We start from the raw sequence: 14,717 nt of genomic DNA on the forward strand, positions 1-14,717 counted from the left end.
AATCACTTCTACACCCTTGTTTCTGCTTTCCTCTCTCCATCCTGTCCCATGGATGCAATGTATTTCGTCAAGTCTCTATCAAATCTATCAGTCTTTGCTCCTAAGTAGTTGCCTACTGGTTTCCCTCTTGCTTTCACACACATGGTCATTTTCTCACCAAAATCCTGGGACTTCCCAGTAAATTAAGGAGCCACAGGATATTGTGTTCTTGTAAGCAGGGCAATGCTTCAGGGGACAGTGTCACAGAATGGTGTCTGAAGTTCATATAGTTCAAGCCCCCTACTCAAAGCAGTAGAGTCCTTCAGATCAGGTTGTTGTCTGTGCCTGACAGGTACCAGGTTTGCCCACCTATGAGCCACTAAATTTACCATTTGTCTTCAACAGGTTCATGTTTTTAAGACTAAAACCTTACAGTACTGGGCTTGTATTTGGCTTAGTAGCATTATTATACCAAATAGTGCTGACTGTTATCAATCCTACTTATCCTCAAAAATCACCTTGGCTAAATTGTTACACTTAGCAGTTTCAGTTAGCTTAGCAGAATTTTTTATATTCCTGTTATGTCTCATAACCTTATGTTTTCTGCTCTTTCTGGTTTTGTTTACTTGTTTTAGCAAGGAACCTCAAAAAGCTAATTGTTTTACAAGAAATGCTATGCATTTAAAAATAGCTATTGCTTTGGTATTGCTACAAATTATGTTATCCTACCAACATTTGCAGTCCACACAGTAAAGTGCATGCTTGGGAAGAGTCTGTGGTCAACCATTAGACTGTTATTTTTTCATAAAATAGTTTTTCCTGAGAGTGTAAAATCCTGTGAGTCTTTGGTTTTAAACAATTTACTCGAAGAAATGCAACCAGCATATCATCTAGTTATGTATATATTAGCACCAGCTGCCTTTGTAATTTGAACTGCCTGGATTAATCAAGCAGCTACCTGATTAAAAATTGGACTACAAATGAGCGAGTAAATACTTAGCTGTTTTGAACAAGTCAGAGTTTGGGGGGTTTGTGTCAGCACTCTTGCTGCTTTTTGGCAGCTATATTAACGAGCAGCTTTTCTTTCGTTGTTCAAATAAAAGCAAAACAGCCTTTGAATTTTGTACTCAGAAATTCCACTCATCTGCCTAATGTTCTTTTTTTAATTAGAAGGATACACATATGACTTAATTAATCAAGCCTGTCTTAGGGAATTATGCATTTATTAATGGTTTCTGCACTCAAACACATTATTAAGGGATTTGTGCTAAGTACCTGACATAAAACAGCCTAATTTTGCTTGCTTTGCCTAATGTATTGAGAAACGGCTTGTTGATCAGATTTCAAAACATTCATGCTAAGAACTAATGTCCTATTTAGAATGTTTAAAAATGCAGCAATTTGGCAACTGAGTACTCTACTGGGTTGTATTTAAAATTAAGTCAGTGCCAGAGAAGAAATGAAAAGGATAGAACTTTTTTGACCATAGTGAAAATAGAAGAAATTAAAATAAGAAAGACTGCTTTGCTTTGGGGTTTTATTCTTACTTTTTTTTTTTTTTTTTTTTTTTTTTTTTTTCAGTAGAAATTAAGTGGACTAAACATATACTTTTACCTACTCATCAAGAAATGGAATCTGTGATTGGTTTTTGTTTTTCAGCATGCACCTTTGAATTCAAGAAACATTTCTTCAGTCCTGCTTAATGACATTCCACATTACCTGGAGTATGAAAACACTTCTCCTGCAAGTGCTTAACTTCAGTAATATTCCTGTGTCTCATCCTACATAGGGACTGAATATCCTCATTTCTGTGTAAATGTACTATTGCAGTGGTGAATTTTACAGAGAAATAACAGATAACTTGTCTTTAGCAAAAGACAAGCAGTTTGGAAGCCATTAAGATTTGTTTATGAGAAGATGAACACACATCTTCACAGTAACCTACACGAAGGTAAACAGAAAACCTTTCAAGAAAGAACAACTTATACTGATGTGGTTAGAAATAAAGTATCACTGTATAAGGAAAATTTCAATCTTTATAGTATGTCTCTCAGCAAGGTGAGCTGGCTCCTATCCATTTGGGTCTGGGTCTGAGTATGTTCAGTTCTTTGGAGCACTATATTTTACTCTCTTTAATGTCCTGCCTGAGATAAGGACACTATGTTATCTCGTTTTGATTCTGCTGATCTAGGAAGCCAGATTTGCTTAAACTGGTCCTTCTCCCAGCTGCAGTTTTCTGGACACTGCAAGCAGCAGTTCACCTGCCTGGGTAAATGTGAAGGATCCCAGTAGAAAGAACAATTATTACACTACATAGCCCCAAGGAAACATACAAACACCTCCCACTTTCTAAAGCTTTAGTCTTCTCAACGTCTTAAAATATTTTAAAGTCCTATTTATTTAAGATTTGGGATTCTCTTGACCACTCTCTTCTTCACTCCCCAGCTTTCCTTTCTTACACTGGAATAACAATTCTTTAGTCCTCTGTCTAAAATAATTGGTGAATGCCCTTCATTGTAACTTTAGGCCTGTTTGTCCCTTTTGGGTGATTTGTTACTGAAAAGTTCACCTGGAACTCCCAGGCAGTGACTGCTAACATTTGTCCACCGGTATTTTGGGTGAATAGAAGCTAATCCTGACTCAATCTTCTTTGTTAGTTCAGTTAAGTCTACAGGAATGAGGCACAAAGAGTTTGAAAGGAATTTAAGTCCCAAATGTGTACTTTAGGTCTCATAAAGTGTGCATGGACAGTTTCTCCAAATTTAAATGAAAGCTTGAAAAAGACATAGTTAATTTTGGAGAAACAGAAAAGTACTTTAGTGGTGCATAGAAAGGAGAACAGGAAAGGGAGGGAAAGAGAAAATTGAATTATTTTCTAAAGGTTAAACCAGGCATTTTGAATTAATGTTGAAGTCTCATTTCCTCCTCTCTGATGATCTGCCTGTCACTGAAGAGGATTAAAACTATATGGGATCTGAATTCATGTAAATGTTAATGTGTTGACCTTATCCTGCTTACTTCATTCTTCTGCTTCCCATGGTAGTAAGACTAACACTCACAGACTAACTCTTTCGAAATGGACTCCTCTTCCATGCTATCCAGGTTCTTCAAAGAAAAATTCAGCATGAATCACAGCAAGGTGTAGAGATATTTGATGAGCTTGATTTATTTCCAATCTTTGAAAATGCTGTTTGTTGGTTGGTTTTTTTTCTTGCTTTTAACTACTTATAGTACTTTTTAACTACTTTTTCTTGCTTATAACTATTTAATTTTCATTTTAAAATTACTGAAATCTTTTATAAAAAGTTAGTGAGGAACTTGATATGGAATTCCATTAAGAAACCCATACTCAAGGTGTGCTAGTCTAGAACAAAGAGCTGCTTTGAGAGTTTCCTCGTCAAAGGAATGCAATTTTCTGACAATACTGGTATGATGCATCTGTAATTTGCATTGAATGAGCAATGTTTTGTGACTACTTTACCAGTAAAGGCATAGAAATGTTGGACTTTACTTTTTATGTTGAAAATAACAGTTTTAATCTGGAATCAATTTCAAGAGCTGATTGTCAGAGCCTGAAAATGTTTCACAAACAGTAGATATATACAATTTAAACTTTCATAGCTACAAATGTTATGTTAGGATTAACTAAAATATGGGACCATAATTCCTTTAGTTTAAATCATCAGAAATTATTTGCAGAACTGGTCTGCTTAGGGGAATAGAAAAATTGTGAACTAATATACACAGTGGTTGTTTATAAATTAAAGTTGTTTTTTCTATTATGAAAATTCATTATACTACTAGAATAGTTGATTCAATATGCTTCTAGACTATAATTTTAGTCATGGCAAACAAAATATATTAGCATGTTGCCTGGATGTTAAACGTCTAATTAAAATGAAAGTGACATACAAGAGACTTTGGAATTTTTGGAAGCAAGTGCAGGGGAGGGAGTTACAATCAGTGCAAGAACTCACAGAAGACAAATATTGACAAAATTATCAAAATTTAACGAGTTTGTAAAATAATCACAGATTGAAGCTGTTTACTTTGGAGAAGAAAGCAGTATTTAATAGCCCATTTCAAAGAGATATATGGTAAATGTGAGAGAACAGCAGAGCAGTAGTAGTTAATGTAGTGGGCAGGAAAAGTGGATTTGTTATATTGGAAGCAAATGATCAGTAAATTGCAAGGAAATTATGGTAGTTCTGGTCTCAAACACGTTTTCAGTAGGTTTGCAGTGTATCGTACAAAGGTCAAAACTGTTTGTTCTCACTCTAGATATACTTAAAAGTGTAACTTTATCCTCTGAATCTGGACACTAAGCATTATTTGTCTTTTTTTTCCTCATAAGCTGCTGGTTGTCCTTGCAGAAGTCATTCACTGGTTGGCTATCTCCAGAGAAGCTGGTATATTGTTTGCTGCTCAGCCAAGCCAGACACCTCCTCAGATTGTACCATAACTGTTTCTCAGTCTGTGCTCCCATTCTGGTCTTTTTTTTTTTTTTTTTTTTCACAAGGGGTTTGGTAATGTGTGTGCTATGTACTTGTACTTCATCTTGGCATTCTTCCTAGGACCACACTGCCTTAGGTACTAGAAAGTGCTCACAAGTCCTGCATGCAGTCTTCCCGCACATATCTTGATGGAATTATTGTAAACTGTGCTCCTGTATCCACTAAAGATTTATACTTCTGTGGTTTCAATGTGCCAGGCTACCGAATCCACACGGTCCAAAAAACACGGTTCTCCCTCGCCTCACCTTGGCTAGAGGCAGGGCCCCTCTAAGCCTGGTTATCCTTCTTTTCTGAGGCATACATCTTAGAGGTTCCCTCAAGAGGGTCAGACAGGTCATTATCATTATCCTGTTTGGCATTTTGGCTACGAGAAACAGGAGCTGCTCTCCGTTTGGTGGAACTTCCTCTTTCAATCTTGCCTTTCTTCAAATCCCTCACCCCTCATGCTAGAGCAGCCGTAGGCTTTCCATCCCACCTCCTCATATTCTCTCCACAATCCCACAAAAAAACCATAGCTCGGCCCGAGGAGTGTACCTCCTCTCCCCATCGGGGGAACGTCTATGTTGTGTGCCAGGGTTTCTAATCTGTATGGCTGAAATTTGGAGGAGGTCATCCTTAATTTCCTCTTTAAGTCTCCGATGATTGTCCTCTATCTTATCTTTTAAGTTCTGCAAGTGTGTTTCCACAGTGGCAATTTTAGCATGGGTTTGGCCATGTACAGAATCCACATAGGCACAGAGCTTCTTTGCCATGTCGAGCACCGTCTCATACACCTCATCCCGCTTCATTATCGCTAGAGCGGACACATATTCAGGTGGCCCGAGTCGTACAAGCTTTCTCCACATTACCGGGGTGCATGGTACCAGGTCTGGATTCCTAGTTGTTATATCATCCAAAAAAATAATCTCTGTCACCGCCATCTCCCTCAGACGTTGTATCCCTTGCTCTATTATTTGGGTCTGCTGCATAGACAGGTCATCGGCACACAGATATCTTTGTGCCACGCTGTCTAAAACACGTGCCCAGAGGCTTTGAGGGTTAGCCTCCCTCATCATACCTTGATCGATGACCGGATCATGAGATAGGGATCCCAAATGTCTCGCTTCAGTGCCATCTAGGACGGTAGCCTCGCCTGCCGCATCCCAAAGCCAGACCAGCCAACTAATTATGGATTCATCAGGTCGTCTTGTGTAGTCCTTCCTTAGATCACGGAGGTCCTTCAAGGAAAAAGACTCAATATTGCTCTCTGACCTTGCACCGGTCACGTTAACTCTGGGTTTCATTTCAGGAGGAGTTGAGGGCCCTTCTCCTGCATCATCATCATCATCCTCCATTGGTCGATCAGTCTTAGCTGTACGTTTTCCACTTCTGGTGCTAGTAGCCATGGCCATTGGTTGAAGCTTATTATCTAATTTTGCCCCTGTCCTCGAGCCTGGGGTGTTGACCTGCAGCCTGAGTCACTGGGATGGTAACTAATTTATCTCCCTGTTCTCTGTCTTCTGTCTGTCATCCTACACTATCTAACAGGGTACGATAAACATGTGCCAGGGCCCAACTCACTGCAGTAATCTTTTTTTCCCTAGAGCTATCGTGGCACTTCTCTTTCAAATATTTTACCACCTCAGCTGGGTTCTGAATTTGCTTGTGTGAAAAGTCCCGAACTATAGGATCAGAAAATTCCTTTAACATTTGGTCCAGGTCCTGCCATTTTCCACACCACTCAGGACTCCTCACACTTTGCTCTGCTGGTAAATCAGGAGTCGCACCAGCACCTCTAGAAATCTCAGCCCTGATTTTATATAAACTGTAAACCGTGTAGAGAAAGCTTAAAAAATTAAACATCAGAAAGATGATCTCTTTAATACTCAAGGAGAACTGCACATTTCCTATTAACGATGTAAAAAATTCAGAGGAGACAAAGGGAAGCAAAGGCTGAAAAGCCTCCTGTCCTGCTTCTCCTCTAACAAACTGAATGCATATCCATAACCAGGATCCAGAAGATATCCCTGGAACCAATTCCAGCATCTTCACAAACCTCTTACAAGCCATTGCAACCAAGCCCAGTCCGATCAATATTTTGGTCATTATCCCTCTAGTATAGAAACTACAAATAAGGGACAGTACTGGAGCTATTTCCGGGTAGGAAAATAACCCCAGAGACCAAAGAGGCATTAAAACCTCAAAAAACCCTAGTATCCAGAACCACATACCAAAATCCATCCCAAAAAGCATTATAAATCTATACCGATATACAGTTACACAGTAATAAAGTTTTTTCCACTTACTCTTGCCCCACATTGGGCGCCAAAATAATATCTGTCCCGGTTTAGGACAAATTAGGGGAAATCTCCAAAGGAGCTCCCCAAAAACAAACCCCCAAAAACTCCTCCCCTCCCACCTACGGGTTTGAGAAGAACTTCCTCAGAGGTAAAGTGGAAAAAACTTGTTTATTTAACAAAACACACACAAAAAAAACACACTCCCCAACACAAGAAAAAGAACAGCCACAGGTGATGCAGAAAAACTTCACCCGTCTGAGTGGATGCAGCCGGTGCTGGGAAGGGCAGGAACGCGTATTTCTTGTCACGATGGTGCAGCGTCCAGGGTTCCTGGATGTTCAGGCCGCCCAGGATCAGGTATTGCTAGCTAATAAGGGAAGGAAAAGTAAAGCAAAAATGGCAGAAAAAGCTCAGAAGCGGGGGGGGGGGTTTGCAATCAGCAGCAAGCAGCAAGCAAAGGGCGGGGTTTGCCGGCCGGCCCGCAGCAGCTCGTACCCAGGGGGCTGCCTGGCTAGACAAAACAAACTCTTCAGGCAGGAGCAACACACGATTTGGGGATACAGAGCATTGCTACGTCACCCCAGGACAGAATGCAATTTAGATTCTGGCAACAAGTTTATGCTACTTAATTTTTAGATGATTTAAGTAACAGTGTTCTGCATGCTAGATTTTACTAGGTGACAGCAAATGAATCTGTGTACTTTGTGGCAGATTAAAGGTCCTGCTCTTGTTACAGGATAGCTGAGTCTTTGGAATGTTCATGTTAAGTAGTCAGCTGCATGTGCCTTTTCATCAAATTTTTTAACTCCATGTACTGTATTTGGATATACCTTTAGAGTAACTGGGTTTGTCCATATTAGAAACACACATACTAGGGCATACGTATTACTATACTGTTGTGGGTTTTGCTTTCCTGAAAGATCTGCTAAACTCTCCCATAGTTGTATGTTTGCAGTATGCTGTAAGACATGGTGTATGTTCCTAAATAACCTTGTGGCTTGTCTCTTGGCTGAAATTGAAACTTCAGCAGGGCATTTGTCCCACTGGGAGCACTAATATCTGATGCAACTTTTAACTATGGGCGTCTCATTTTTCCCCAAGAAGAGACCACATTTGTGTAGTGTGTACTGAGCCTCCCTAGCTCTGGTCACAGAGGACCTCCAGACACAGTCTTGTGGCATCTATTGCAGTTTCATAAGGAGGGAAGCAAAGCTAGAAAACTGTTTCACTAGTGGCTGCAGCTTCTGAAGACAGTTTTCTTTCTTTCTCTTGCTTCCTTTTTCAGAATAGCCGTGTCCCGCGCTGGAGCCAATGTCTGGCTCTTGCTTCCCACTTCCAGCTGTTCCTGCAGCTATCCAAACTCATCTCTGCAATAAAGTCTGGATATCTGTGGCAGCAGTTGAGAGCAGGGGACAAAAGCCAGGGCTTTGAGGGCCAGCTATCTGGTGGTCTGAAGCCTTGCTGTGCAGTACACTCCCAGGCTCAGGGGATGGCTGCCTCTGGCTTCAGAGCCCTCCTTGGGCCAGCACTGGTCCTGGCTTGCTCAGCACTGGCTTGGTGGGGAGCACAGCTGACCCACAGCACTCACAGTCAGGGGGTTCATCAGCCTTGGAATGAAGAGGCAATGATTCTGTTTGGCCTTAGGGAAAGGTATTTTCACTGCTGGGTGTCACAGAACAAACAGAAGGGTAGCTAAGATGCGTGGCTCCCTAGATGTGCTGGCAGTTTCACAGGGCTGGTGCGGACAGAGCCTGCAGACCAGGAGCCCACCAAGACCCCTTCACTCCTCTTCCAAGCACACAGGGGAGATGGGGTCAATATAAGCACTGCTTCCTTTTTGTGAAGGTGCATGCTGGTTATGGTGTGTGAAATTTGTGCATGCTGAATGTGCTTTTTGAGTAGAGATTCAAGCACTGCTGCTCTTTCACAGAGTCTAGCTGCTGAATGTACTGTCAAGCCCCCTGCTTCAGATCCTTCCTAAGTATACCTACAGGTACATACTTCAACAAATATAAATTGGTCAATTTAAAAAAATAAACGTGTATAGTATTTTTATTTTTTTCTTTTTTCTAGGCAGCAATTTGTTTTTTGCATGTGTGTGTACAAATACAATCATGCTGGTGGCTTCCATTGGGAAACACCCCTTCCTTTTCTACTGGAAAAGGTCTGGTTGGCCCAAGTGAAACTAAAAGAGTTTTAGAAATTGCTGGGGCTGTAAATCCATATGCTTGCTTTTCTCTGCCTCCATCAGCAGTGAAGTCTTTGAAATATTTTATAGGATTCTACAGACCTTGTACATTTCAAGGCACTTGGACAGAAGTGCTTGCTATTGATATCCCATACACTTTTCCTGTATTAAGTGGATTAAGGAAGTACAGTTTTTGTTAAAAGAACTTTTAAATAATGTTATCATTTTAGCAGATAACACTAACTGCCTAGGTTTGCCAATATACAGAAGATAGATAAAGGAAAACCTTGAGAGAGGTGTGTTTCTGAGGTATGAAAGATGGGTGCCCTGTCTCTGTACATTTAGATTAGGTACTCTGGCTGTAAAAGGGTGTCAAAAACTTGCATAGGTGCATATTGCTGAATTGCTAATGAGACCTGAATTATGAAAATGTCACTCTACTCATATAATCAGTGCTAGTTTTGAAGCCCTGGAATATTGTGGTCTTTTCTCCCAGTGGCTTCTAATTTGGCAAACTGTGACTTACATTACTTTTTCAGCTTCCTTGCCGGAAAAACTTTAAAATGGAAGAATAGTAAAAAGCTTTGTAGAAGGTAGTGCTTTCTTAGTGCACAAGTGTTGTTGCTCATATTGAGAAAATGGATACTCTGACTGCAGGTGTTTGTGGAGAAAAAAAAGAGTGGTAAAGACATTGGACTAAAAAATAAATGTGGCTAAATTGTGTGGTTCTTCGTTCCAAAGTTGATAGTTGCCAAATATACTGAATGATATTCAGCTGAAGTTACTGTAAAAACTAAGCACAAGATGCTGTTAATTGTTATAAATAACTAAATTGTTTACCTTTTCTATAAAAGAAAAAATTCTGCATTGTTTTAAATGTACTTATATTAGGTTCTGATTTCACAGCATGGCATTACGTTAAACCAGTTTTCATCTGAGAAGGCAAAGTTCAAAGCTTTTCAGTGGTATTTTTAATGACATTTAGCTAGTGATGGAAAAGTTTTACTTGGGAATCCATTACACATCTTAGAGCAGCTGCTAAGGATATTTTGTCCCTTCACATACCCAAATGGTCTTTAAGTGAAATGTGTGATTAAATTTATATGTCCTCTCATGCCCTTCACAGGAAAGAATACCAACTAAGTATGCACACATGTTCTTCTCATGGAAGCCTTTTTCAAATGCTAATTTGGCTCTATCCTGTAATGAAACAAAGTTATTGTATGCCTTACTTGTTGTTGCTGTTGTGGAAAGAAGCATTTGGTTAAACTGCCAGGACTTGAGGGGAAAAAAACAGCTGCATTTCTGTGCTGTGAAATTTGTCTCTTAACTTCCTGGTACACTTGGCAAAGCTTTTAAATCAATGTTAAATAGGAAAACATCCTGATCAGCTGAAAAACCTTGTGTTTCTAAAAGACATTTATAAAATAATTCCGGACAATTTCACAAATAACTGCATACTGTATTTGCTGGAAATGTGTACCATATGTTTCCTTGGGGATTAAGCTTTCTAGATCCTGGAAAGCAGATACTTTGAATAAAATAAAAGGCACAGAGAACCTGAATACCACAACAGCTTTCACAAAAAGCATGTTGTCTGGAAATACAGAATTTTTTACATGGTGAGCATGGGCAAGGGGTAGGAATCACTGCAGGATGACAGTAGTGGGCTGGGATTCAGACTGCAACAAACTGCAGATCTAAATTGCTCCACTCTGAAGATGCTTTCCAACAACACACATGCCAAGAACATTTTCACTCTACAGACAAATCAATTGGCAGGAATAGGTTAATTTTCTTATCAGGTTAGAGGCCAGGCAAACTTCCTGACTTGAGAAGCATGCCAGAGCCGTAGACCCAAGCTTCAGGCCTCTTTTTAACAAGCCTGCTGTCATCACCTACTGATGGTTCAGACTGGGACTTTCTTGCCCATCCCTCCCACTGATAAACCTCTTCTATTTCTCCTCTCAGCTTACTTTTTGCTCTGTCCTTATTAACTTGTAAAAGAAAAAGTGGATGCAAGTGAAGATTTCAGACTTGGCTGTTATGTTGTGGCAAAGTTGTCAGGCTGAGGCTCTAAACCTTAAAATTTCTCCCATGCTGTTGCACACTTGCAAAATGGCATGATGAAAGACTGTGAACAATCCTGGGATGGTATTCTAACTCTCACCCTTTCAGGTTTTCATTAAACTGATCTTCCAGGCTTCCTGCCAGTTGAAAATTTGAATTGAAAATCTAAATTGCCTAATTGAGAGAATGAGAGGAGCAGTCAACTGCTTTCTCATCAGTTTATCTTAGAGGTAAACGGTGACATGATGGGACCACGTGGTACACAAACCTGAATGATTGGGTCACAGAAAGATGTAGTTTGAAATAATAAAATCAAGGATTTATTTTCTCTCTTCTTTGATGCAATGTAATTACTATGCAAAATATAGTTATTTCATAGATGTATTCTTCAATGGAGTTATTTTTACAATGAAATTAACTATGCCACCAATTGCTAAATTGTCATAAGATTAGTATGTTTTGGCAGCCATCTCTTGGGCAGTGTCACTGTATTCATGAGTGTAGATTTAGGGCACAAACCAGTGACTGGATGTCAAAGGAAATTTAGGTATCCTGCATCTCTCGATATTGATTTTATTTAATTTTGTGATATTCATGTGAGTAAGGAGAGAAAAGGGAGAAGAGATGTTCTTGCTGCCATTTGTTTTGATGTAGTCTTTGCAAAGAAACAAACCCTTCAGGTAAGTGAGAGCACTGGCTGTATTACTCGTCAGTACACTCTAGAAAACTGAATATCTGGTGACATTATTGTGGATAATAGAGAAGAGTATGAAATTCTGCATACATTTATTATTATAAAAGGCTTCAGATAGACAAAATCTATTGATGCATAGGTTGAATTTTTTAAAAGTGCATAGGTATCTGTTTATCTGGACATTTTTTGTAAGACCTTAAAATAACTGAGTTCTGGATATCCCTCATCCTTTCAATCCTAAAGTTTGATTTGAAAATGAATAATTTATCTGCCAATAAAATCTTTACAGGGTTAAAAAAAAAAAAAAAAAGACAACATTGCTGCTTTCTCTGTTGGACTAAAGTTATCTCAAGCATTGAGTGCTTCATTACCTCAACCTGACATTTGAGCACTTCAAGAAGAGAAATATTCTGGCAGAGTCACAAGCACAGTTGGTTCTCAGTAACATGTTGTATTTGTGATAAGTGATTCTCAAGTATGCCAGTGTACAGTCTCAGTCACTGTGCAAGTGAGTAAAGAAGATGAACGGAGGTTCACAGCACTTGTTTGACGGCACAATTTTTGTGCAGTCAAAAGATGGGTACATTCTACAACCACTACAAAAAAAAAATCTAACTAATTTATTTCTTGTTTTATTGATAATACAGGTCTTCCAGAGGTAACAGAAGAGGATGTGATATTTGTGCTTCTTTTTGCTCAGTTATAGCCATCTATTTCTTTGAAAGCTGTTTTAGGAAAAATGACTTTTCACATGTACTACAGCAACCCTTAACTGCTCAAGTGCTAAATAATATTATCTTAAATATAGAGTAAAATTCCAGTGGGGTATTTTCTGGCATATCTCTGTGGAAATTATTGAATAGCTAGAGAAGTATGTTAATAAACATATAATATTACTGTTCAGAAAATAAATTATATATCCATAAGGAGCTTATAGTTCTTATGCTGAAACTTACTACAAAACTTAATACAGCCATTTCCATCTTCCAAAAATATTTTAAAAATCTGTAAAATACCTTTAATGATACCTTCAACTATTTCATAAACAATGCTAATTCTTAGGGCTCTCAAAAAGATTTCTAACTTCCTTTTAAAGATGGGGAAACTAAAGTTGAAGTATGCTATGCTCTTTCAAAAGAAAAATAATGAGAAAAAAAAAGGGATTTGAATCTCAGCTTTTGACATCAGCTTGAATGAGCTCCTTCCCTAAATGTTTGCATTAAACTCAGCATTCCAGAAGGTGCCCCCATTTCTGTGCTATCTAGGACTAAAATAGGGTTATGGCTAAAAGAGGATCTTTGGCCCTCTTAAACAGGGAAGTTGAGCCAGTGGTTGACAATTGTTTGGCACAGCTGGATTCAAGTCTTCTGTTGGCTGGCTTTCTCAGAAAGATCCTCAGTACCTGTGAAGGGGTGTGAGTAGAACTAGGCATCAGAACCAAGAGTGTGATTCGCAATTCCATGCAAAACTGTTTAGTCACCGCTTATTTTCTGGCAGGGAAGTTTTTCGTCCCGAGAGATGTGCCAAAAAAGGTTTTCCTCTTGTTAGTGCAGAGGTGATCAGTGCCTGAGTTTTATCCCGTATTGGAAGAAAAACCGGTTTCCACCACCTTTCTCCCTCAGCACTATCTCCTGTAGAAGCTGGTCAAGTATGCATGTTTTCCACCCACCTGAAGCAAGCTTGTGCAATTTGACTTCACACACAGCACATCAATGACCATGTCTTCCTCTCCCTCTTTCCCTGCTCTTCGCCTTTCTGCATTGGACCAAATATAGTGGATAGTACATGGAGTCAAAGACTTGAGTTTCAGTTTCTGCCCTCACAGAGATATTTGCATTTTTAAAATTAGAATTATTATAGAAATATTAATATTTATAGCTCAACTATGACATATAGAACTGCTATTTCATGAATATGGTCTCGCTGTTTTGGAAAACTTAATTGCATGAGACTGTTCATAAATTTATGACATTTACTGTTACAATCAGAATAATGCTGAATGCCTCACTGCTTTTTAGTCATTCACATTCCTCTATGATAACTCTTCCTGGAGGGGATTTATTCATTAAGCTGGGCAGCTTACTGATTTTAAACTCTTTTTTGTTTTGTGTTCTGGACATTAATTGCTGGTGGCTTCACTTCAGTGAACTCTCATCTGTATTTTAGTTTTGGTGCCTGCTTTGTGTGGGATTGCTCTTATTGTGAGCACAAATTTACTTTCAAACAATTCTTTTTGTTGGCAGTTATCTACAAATAGCACAGAAACCATGTCAAACTCATTTCACTGAATGAAGAAAAATTGTTGTAGTTCATCCTTTCTTGTTTGTTATTTAGTTCACATAATGTATTCAGAGAAGCTAACTTTTGGCTTGGTATGGGGTATTTTCTTGAATCAAAAATAAACAACACCAAACACCTTTTAAATTGAACATTTTCCTAGCATCTGGGAAGTGTCTTGTCTTCACTGTCATTATAACCAGTTTTATATATTTCTGCTTCTCTAGATCACAAAAACTATTTTCAACTATTGATGATTGAAAAAATAACTGTAAGAATTATAGCCAATCAATCATGTGCAATGTTCATGTAACACAGAGTGGAATTTCAAAAGAGCTCAAAGGTTGCTTATTTTTATTCCTCTTGAAGTCCTATTCAACTCCTTTTCTCATCAGAAGAAACCAATTTCTAGTATCTGAAAGAATATAGAAGAGATCCTACTAATTCAGGAATCATAAATTATCTTCTTGGGAGCAAAGTGAGAAAAATGATGGACAAGTAATTACAAAACATTTTTAAGCACCTTCAGCTTATTTCACTGCTTATGAAACTGAATTCTTCCTCCAGATATAATGTTGGCTCAAAATGTTAGGAAGCTGAGATTGTAAAGTCCCTGAGGAGAAAGAGGATAGAGTCACTCAAGAGACCAGAGGTTACTGAAGAAATAATACTGGATGAACACTGAGATTTATTAAGATCATGAGGCAGTCTGAGGT

At 38.8% G+C, this 14,717-nt stretch overlaps 1 long non-coding RNA gene across 2 annotated transcripts in view; it reads right to left on the reverse strand.

Annotated features, from left to right (window-relative positions):
- LOC130265242 (uncharacterized) overlaps window positions 1-7,213 on the reverse strand; it is a 29,530-nt gene extending 22,317 nt beyond the window's left edge. Inside the window, exon 1 of one of the 2 annotated variants that reach the window (XR_008842573.1) lies at window positions 7,024-7,212. This is a non-coding gene — a long non-coding RNA (uncharacterized LOC130265242). Of the gene's footprint in view, window positions 1-7,023 lie in introns of both variants that reach the window. The other variant, XR_008842574.1, reaches the window with a different exon arrangement.
- Between the last annotated feature and the right edge of the window lie 7,504 nt (window positions 7,214-14,717).

This window comes from Oenanthe melanoleuca, chromosome Z (genome assembly GCF_029582105.1).
Source record: "Oenanthe melanoleuca isolate GR-GAL-2019-014 chromosome Z, OMel1.0, whole genome shotgun sequence".
Lineage (NCBI taxonomy): Eukaryota > Metazoa > Chordata > Aves > Passeriformes > Muscicapidae > Oenanthe > Oenanthe melanoleuca.